Source organism: Lactuca sativa, chromosome 4, assembly GCF_002870075.4.
Source record: "Lactuca sativa cultivar Salinas chromosome 4, Lsat_Salinas_v11, whole genome shotgun sequence".
NCBI lineage: Eukaryota > Viridiplantae > Streptophyta > Magnoliopsida > Asterales > Asteraceae > Lactuca > Lactuca sativa.
Window position 1 is genome coordinate 199,542,439 of NC_056626.2, and position 8,457 is coordinate 199,550,895.

An 8,457-nucleotide genomic window follows, 5' to 3' on the forward strand; every position below is an offset into this window, starting at 1 on the left:
GAATGCTCAAAACCCAACAGTGGTATCAGAGCCACGGGTTGTTTTCTGTTATATTGATGCAAATATTTTATTTTCAAAGTTGGGAAAAAAAAACATGAAGTTTGTCAAATTTTAAGATAATTACTTGTCCTTGTGAAAAACTAATTATTTGTAAAATTTGAATAATTTGCTTTATGAGTTGAATTAGGTCAAATTTAATAAAAGATAAAATAATATGATTATTTTATTAGTTTTAAAAGTTTGATCTAAAGAGTTTTATTTTTTGAAACCTCCATAAGTTATGGATATGAAAAGGTTTAAAAAAAAAATTGATTCAAAGTTTTTTTTGGAGTTACAAAATTTGGTGTTAATGTTTTAAAGGATTCCATAACTTCAGAATAAGTTATGGATCACCAAAAGTTTTTTGTGTTACCTTGTTTTATGAGTGAATTTAGATTAATGAATAAAATTATGTGATAGTTGGTTTTAATCCAAATTAATCTAAGAATTGATTCTAAAATGTGTTTTTGTAACTTGTCCTCAAGTTATATGAAAAGTCACATTTAAGAATCATAAAACTCATAAAAATTGGCAAAGGTTACAAAAATGAAGAGTCTAGTTCTAATTAAATGGTTTTATGACTCCATAACTTGTCCTTAAGTTATGGAGGACCAAGAGTCTCTTCATTTAATAAAATAAAATAAAATAAAAAAAAAGATGTAACCTTAATTAATTCCATAAATTATAAAATAAAGAAAAGTTAATTCTTTTATTAGTTTAAAGTCTTCCATAACTTGTCCTCAAGTTATGGAACTTGAAGAGTTTTTGGATTAAAACTACTTTAAACACATAAGTTATGGAATTAATTAGTTTTGAATAGTTTCAAAACTTGCCCTCAAGTTTTGGAATTTGTAAAGTTTTCACTTATGAATACTTTAATTCCAAGTTAGCCCTTAGAATTTTAAAAGTTAAAATTCAACCCTTATACTTTATAATATTATAAGTTAATAATATATATATGTATAAGAGTAAAGTCAGTCTTACCACTAGTACGCCTCATTCACGAAGCCGGTCTATAAGGTGGGTATAAGGTTGTTGCCTATAAAATGGCAACTTAATGGGTGTCCACTCTCACCCACCGCTTGCTTGACTGGTGGAGGGTCGTTAGCCGAACGGGTTTAACAGGACTAGAATTCTCCCTTCATTAAAAGTATTAATGATAATACTAAGTAACTAAACTCTTAATAATACCCAATCTTAGTTACTTAGGAAAAATGTGAATAAGGTGCTAACCCATGAAATTACACTTTACACTTTGTCTAAGTCGTTAGTGGAGCGTGTGTGGTTAACCGGCACACTAACTTGGACTTAACAAGGTAGGTAAAGGGTGACTTAATATTTATCATAGTATCGATGGAGCGTGTGTGGTTAACCGGCACATCAATTGAGGGGTAATTTATTAAGGGTACCAAGTGATTTGCATGGTTACTTCACACCTTGTTTTGTGATCCTCGGCATCCCAGTCACAAAACCTGAAGGGCACACTCGAGATTGAAACATGCCTTTGAAAAGTTCAATGAATCTCAAAGATCTAGGAGTTTCAAAACCAATTAAAACCTAATAATTCATTTCATTTATCTTGGTGGAAATTGGTGAATCGTCATTCACCTACCTTCAAATATTTTATAGCTTGGATTACGGCATACCTCTTCTAAGTTATAAAATAGTTTGTTGGGTCCTAGCCTTAATATTTCATATTGGGTGTCATATTAAGGACTTTAAATCAACTATCTTGAATATCTCCCAAAAGATGTCTGTAATAGACACCTATGATCTTCCCAAATCTAGTGAAACAAGGTTTCCTAAATGAAGATGATGTCCTTTGGAAATCATACTTCTTTCACCTCCTCCAATTATTCTCCCCAACCCACAAGTTCTTGAAAAGTTTAAGGTCACTCAAGCCCTATTGGCAAGGCAAGGTCTAGGTGTGAACACATCTTGGAGATGTAGTCACATATTGACAAGCCGGGAGAGTTGGGTGTCAAAGTCTTGAGAAAGTTGGTGGTTCAATCACTTTCTAAGTCACATAGTGAGTTCCTTTGGGACACCTATGAAACAGACTATGACAAGACCCTTAATGATCTTATCTATTTGTTAAGATCAACTTCCTTAAAACTTTATGGACATTGACAATGATGACATTTGATATCTAGTAAAGCTCTCTCTTCCCAGTGGAAAGGGATCGGCCATAGTCAACTCGGTTGACCAAATGGTAAAGAGAAGAGCTAAGTCTGTGATAGTCTCGTGTACCATTATCAAAGGGTCCATATGTTTATATTGCCAAAGGAAGGGGCATTGGTTGCGAAGCTGCCAAATTTACCTAAGGATGTTAAAGTCAATAAGTTTGACTCTACTTCAGGTAAAGTCCACTATCTAACTCTGATAAGTTTCTATTCTGAGATTCTTGATACATGATGTGACTGGGTCACATGGTGATGTTTTAAGAATCAAAGAAAAGTGAAGAAACTTAAAGAAAGAATATGCTGAATCTGATCGCATAGATGGATTTCTATCGCGTAGCTTGAAGATCGGATTCTTGAGCTACTTCTTAGGAGTTATGAGATATTGCTTAGGAATAGATAACAACAAGTTTTCATATGGATTGTAAGGATAAGTTTTTCCGCAAAGTTTTAAAATAAAAGAAATTTTTTTTGATTTTATTTATTTTAAAATATCCTTACAATGGCTTTTGAGGAAAAATTGTTGCTTATATGATTCCATTAAGAGCAAGAGTGGAAATATGAAATTGATTCTTTCATTTGTGGTAATGTCTAGATTTACCAAATAAGGAAAGATTCTAATCACCCAAGTTTCAATTGGACCGGAACTTGGAATCATGCAAGTTGTATAGCATGATGAATGAGAACTTTCAAGTTTTGGAAAATTAAGACTAATTACTCGGCCACATGGATGTGTGAGTCAAGTAAAGGACTAAGGGATCGAGTACACATTCTTGTGCACTGATTAAGTCCACCACAAAAGATTGATAAGACTATTCGTCATAGTTTACTAAAGCTCAGTAAATATGATTATACTTACAAGCTTAAGTGTAACTCTGAGACATTGGAAAAGGTTCCAATGTATGGCAGGGCGAATAAGAAGAATCAAATTAGGCAGAAGGATAAAAGTTTCTCATATCTGAAAAGATGGGAGAGTCCTTTAGTATCAGTTTTGTGATCATCTTAATGATTAAGAAACCATATCAAAATTAGTTCTCTAAGAAAATCTTAGTGCATTCTTATGACTAAGAAGAGGAACTTGAATTGTTGAAATGGTTAAATCAAGAAGATGAGTCATACTTCGTTCCAATACAAGTCTTAGAGTCATACTCCAAGATTGTCATTTGAGTGACATGTCTTAAAGAAGGTTTAAAACACTTGTCAAATGTAAGAGTAAAAGTTTTCTACTCTTGTACATTTGAAATTGGTAAGTTGTGATGTTTTGGATAAAACAAAGACCAACTTAGGCCAATTGGGTAAAGTGTTTTTCTTGATTAGAATCCGCACTATCTCTTGGATGTTTGACAAGGGAGTCTTATATGTCAAGAGGACATTGGGAGTCTTAAAGGTCTTGAAAGTCTCAAGAAATAATCAAGAATAAAACCTGAAGTTCTTCACTAGCACACGACTTGAGGTTTATAACCTATCGTGTTGACATATCTGTGCCCATTCCAGTTAATGTTGGCTTTGCATATGAGTTCTTAGAGTTCTCAGTTTGTTGCAGAACAACTTGGAAGCAATGGCAGGCCCTTGAGCTGCCAGGTGGCAAGAAGTTAAGATTGAGTTCAATCCATATGGTTTTGGATTTGTCACTATCTTTGTCTTGTGATTATGGTTTGACAAATTCATATGGGTAGGAACTCATACACCATATAAATCTAAGTGTCATAAGGTTTCTCTCCGATTCATGAAAATGATGGTGAGGAAACGCTTTCACTAAGTAGATTTTACGAAGATATCAATTGTGTTATTTGCATTTTCAAAAGTCGTTAGTGGAGCACGTGTGGTTAACCGGCACACTAACATGGACTTGTGAGAAATGGCAAATGCCTAAGCAATTGAGACCATGATTACGGTATCCCTTTTCATGGTTCTTGAAATTGCTTAGACACACAGGTGAGCTATCTACGGAAAGGGTGTATGAATCTAAATTTCAGACTGTCCAGCTGATTTCTGAGTACATGTCAAAGCTAGTGGGAGCATAAGTGTTATGCTAATAATCATCATGTTAGTGGGAGCATGATAATTATGATAAGTATTGAAAGTTAGCAATGTTAATTATAGAAAACAAAAGTTTCAATTGGGAAAAAGTTGTTTTGCTATAATTAAGGGAGAGGAAATTATGCTTCATCTCAAATCTATAAGCTTAGATCGTGAGGTTTTAATCATTTAGTCAAGGATATATATGAATTTCATGTTGGAATGGCTCAACATAAGGAAATTCTGTATATGGGTCCATTATTTGCGTTCTAAAATTCGATTATGATTACGGCATCCCTTTTCATAATCTGAATTATGAGAACTTGGCAAATTGAAATGGAAATATTATAGCAAAAGACTGGTTTAGTCTTTATGTAAGACATCATGAATCGTGTCCCATATGCTTCGGATATAGGATCGATTACATGTGCTATATTCATCCGTTCTAAAATTTTCCAAATGCCTGGGGCATTAAGAAGGGAAAAGGTTTAGAACTGGATATGACTAAAAGGATTAAACAATTGTCGAGGACAATCTAAGGTTTACCAAAGATTGGTTACTCAAGGACAACTGGAAGTATAGTGATAATTCTGGAAGGACCGTATTGACATAATCTGTAAGGAGGCAACTCTTGTTCAAAAGTGATAGTCAAAATGGAATCTGGAAATGTTTCAAAGTTAGAATTTTCAATCTGTGTAAGATTAAGGAAACTTAATGCAAGAAGGATATTTCCAAGGAGTTGATCTCCTTTGGAATACTCTGTAATGATTGTTTTCAAGTCTTTGTGACTTTGTGCATAATCGCTACAAGAGGATCAATGCATATAAGTTTAGAATCTAACAGATTTCTGTAAATGGCATGAATTTGGAATTCTTGCATTTGCAGTAAGGATTTGGGAGTGTGAAAAGAGAATCATTGAAGTTATGTTCAATTGATCTAATTTCACAAAGTAAAGATCATAGACAAACATAGTATGCATACTTGGTGTGTGGCATGACTAGTGTTTAAGAAAACATAGTGTACATGCTTGGAGCATGGGACAACTATTGTTTTAAATTCAAGAATAAAGTTGATAGCTGAAACAGTATACAATGAATAATGTGTAATCATATGGTGATAAATAAAAGGTGTTTTATTTATGTTCAAAGGGTTGATACCATATTGGATTCAATTATTATTGTGTTTTATTTTGCATGTTTTGACTTCCCGAATAAACTAGGTTATTCTTCCAGAATGACTAAGTTATTCAAACCATCCACAGTCGGTCATATGTTGGAAGTAGATATGAATTAAGACTGTCATGGGTTGGCTTGTAGAGGTCTAAGGTGTTGGACAAAGGGCTACAACACTCATGAGTGCTCATAAGTTCTGAGTATTGGATTCAACCCACGCTCATTGGAATCACTTCATGGATTTTATCACGAGTGATCATGAGACAATAATATCTTATATTCTTCAAACCTAGAGATATGAGTTGTTACTATGAGTTGGTTGTACATTGATTGCACGAAAACGCATTTGGTAACTCGGTGCTATAAAACGTGCCTTTGTGTATGATTCAACAAGTAGTAGAACAAGCCATATGAGTCAAAGTTTATCCATTCCTTTTACCTTCGGGATAAAAGCGATATCTGTGGGCCCCTCGATGATTTGATGATGACAAATGGAAGTGCTCGGCCGGGCCATGACTGATTTGATTTGTTCAATTAGTCAGTCGTCATAAATCGGAAATCGGGAAACAACAAATGGACAGAGAGAATGATTATAATCCATGTCTCAGTCCATATGATATCTAGTATGGAGGAATATATGATCCCTTATCTAATGGACAAGTTCGTTGACAAGATCAGAGTTCGACAGCAGCTTTAAGAGCTACGATTGCCAGTTAGGTTTGAAGTCATACGCAATAATAGTTTTAGACTTATCCAAGTGGGAGACTGTTGGATTAATGTCTAAGTCCATAACTATATTTGGTATGTACTTGACCCGACCCGGCATGGTCCATTTGGGTTGCACTTCACCGACACAATTTATATGGATAATCTTTTGAGAATAGTATGTTTATGATTAATATTAATATATTATAAGTTCTAATATATTAATATGGAATCATATTATTTAATTAGTATTGATCAAGAATTAATTTATAATTAATTAAGTGATCAAAAGGAACTAATTAAATATGGACTCTTATATATATGGAATGGGCCAAGTTCATTTAGGTTGGGCTAAGCTTTCATGGATAGTCCATGGAGTGTTTAACCCATGGATCCTAGGAAATGAAAGGTCATGGGTATTAGGGTTTAACCCTAATCCTCCATACTATATAAAGATGTCTTTGGTTGGTGAAATAGGCACTAGTGTGGATACACTAAAGAAGGGCTAGCCAATTTCACTAGAGAGAACCAAGTAATCATATTCTCTAAAGTATTCCAAGGTGTCTTGGTGATTTGTGATTCCACTTGAGGCTTCCACACTATTGGGGCTAAGCTCTTAAAGCCTGAAGACATCAAGCTACATCAAGAGGTATGTATTCTATCTTGTTACATTCATAGTTTTGTATGCTAGATTAGGATAATACCTTGGATGTTCTTATTTGCATGTATAATAGAGAAAACATAGATCCAAGGTATTTAGGGTTGCATGTACACTTAGGAAGTGTTAGAATGCTCAAAACCCAACAGATATACCATGCTTAACCAAATTCGATCACACAAGCTCTCAGCATGTCTTCCAATGTTTGTATAGTCCCCTCACTCTGTCCATCAGTTTGTGGGTTGGTAGGTTGTACTCATGTACAACCTATTTCCTAGGGATATTTGTAGCGACTGCCAAAATATTGAGGTGAATCTACTATCTCTATAGGAGATAATAGATATGGGAACACCATGAAATCGTATGATCTCTCTAATGTATGTTCTAGTCAATTTCTCCATCTTGTCAGTTTCTTTGATTGGTAGGAAGTGTGCGGACTTAGTTAACCGATCAACGATAAACCAAATGGTATCGAGACCACCTGTTGTCTTGGGCAACTTGGTTATGAAATCCATTGTAATCCGCTCCCACTTCCACTCAGGTATCCTCGGTTGTTGTAGTAAACCTGAGGGCTTTTGGTATTCTACCTTAACCTTGGCACAAGCAAGATACTTGCCCACAAAGGTACCAATCTCTACATTTATGTTAGGCCACCAATATAACTTTTTGAGATCCAAGTACATCTTTTCTGAACCTGGATGAACGGAGTATTGAGTATGACAACGTCTCTAAAACCACCGAGCTTCGGTGTCCAGATCCGATCCATGAGGTATAAGATTTTGTCACCCTTGACTTCTAAGTTCTTATCCATCCTTCTCAGGGTTTCACCTGCCACTTTTTCAGGTTTCAAGGCTTCCTATTGAGCCTCCTTAATTTGTGTGGACATATGTGAATGGATTATCATAGTCAATGCCTTGAATCTACGACCTGAGTACTCTTTCTGACTTATGGCATCAGCTACTACATTAGCTTTACCAGGATGATAACGAATTCTGCATTCGTAGTCATTTAGTAGCTCGACCCACCACCGTTGTCTCATGTTGAGCTCCTTCTGGTCGAATATATGTTGGAGACTTTTGTGGTCTGTAAAGATAGTGCTCTTCGTACCATATAGGTAGTGTCTCAAGATTTTCAGAGCAAATATTACTGCTCCGAACTCTAGATTATGAGTAGTGTAGTAGACTTCGTGTGTCTTAAGCTGCCTCGAGGCATAGGTGATGACCTTTCCCCGTTGCATAAGAACACAACCAAGCCTTTGGTTGGATGCATCGAAGTATACCACGAAATCTTCTATCCCTTCTGGGAGGGACAATATCGATGCGCTTCATAAGGGTTTCTTCAATGTTTAGAACGCTTTTTCTTGTGTCTCTTCCCAATCAAAGGTCACCCCTTTCTAGGTCATTATGGTAAGTGGTTTCGCGATCTTTGAGAATTTCTCAATGAATCTTCGATAGTAGCTAGCGAGGCCTAAGAATTGACGGATTTCCGTAGGCATCCTTGTTTCCGACCAGTTCTCGATAGCCTTGATTTTGGAAGGGTCCATGTGAATTCCATCTTAATTAACCACGTGACCCAAGAATTCGACTCTTTGAATCCAAAATTCTCATTTAGAGAACTTTGCATAAAGCTTATCTGCTCGTAGTGTTTCCAAGATCTGTCGTAAGTGTTGACTATGTTACTCCTT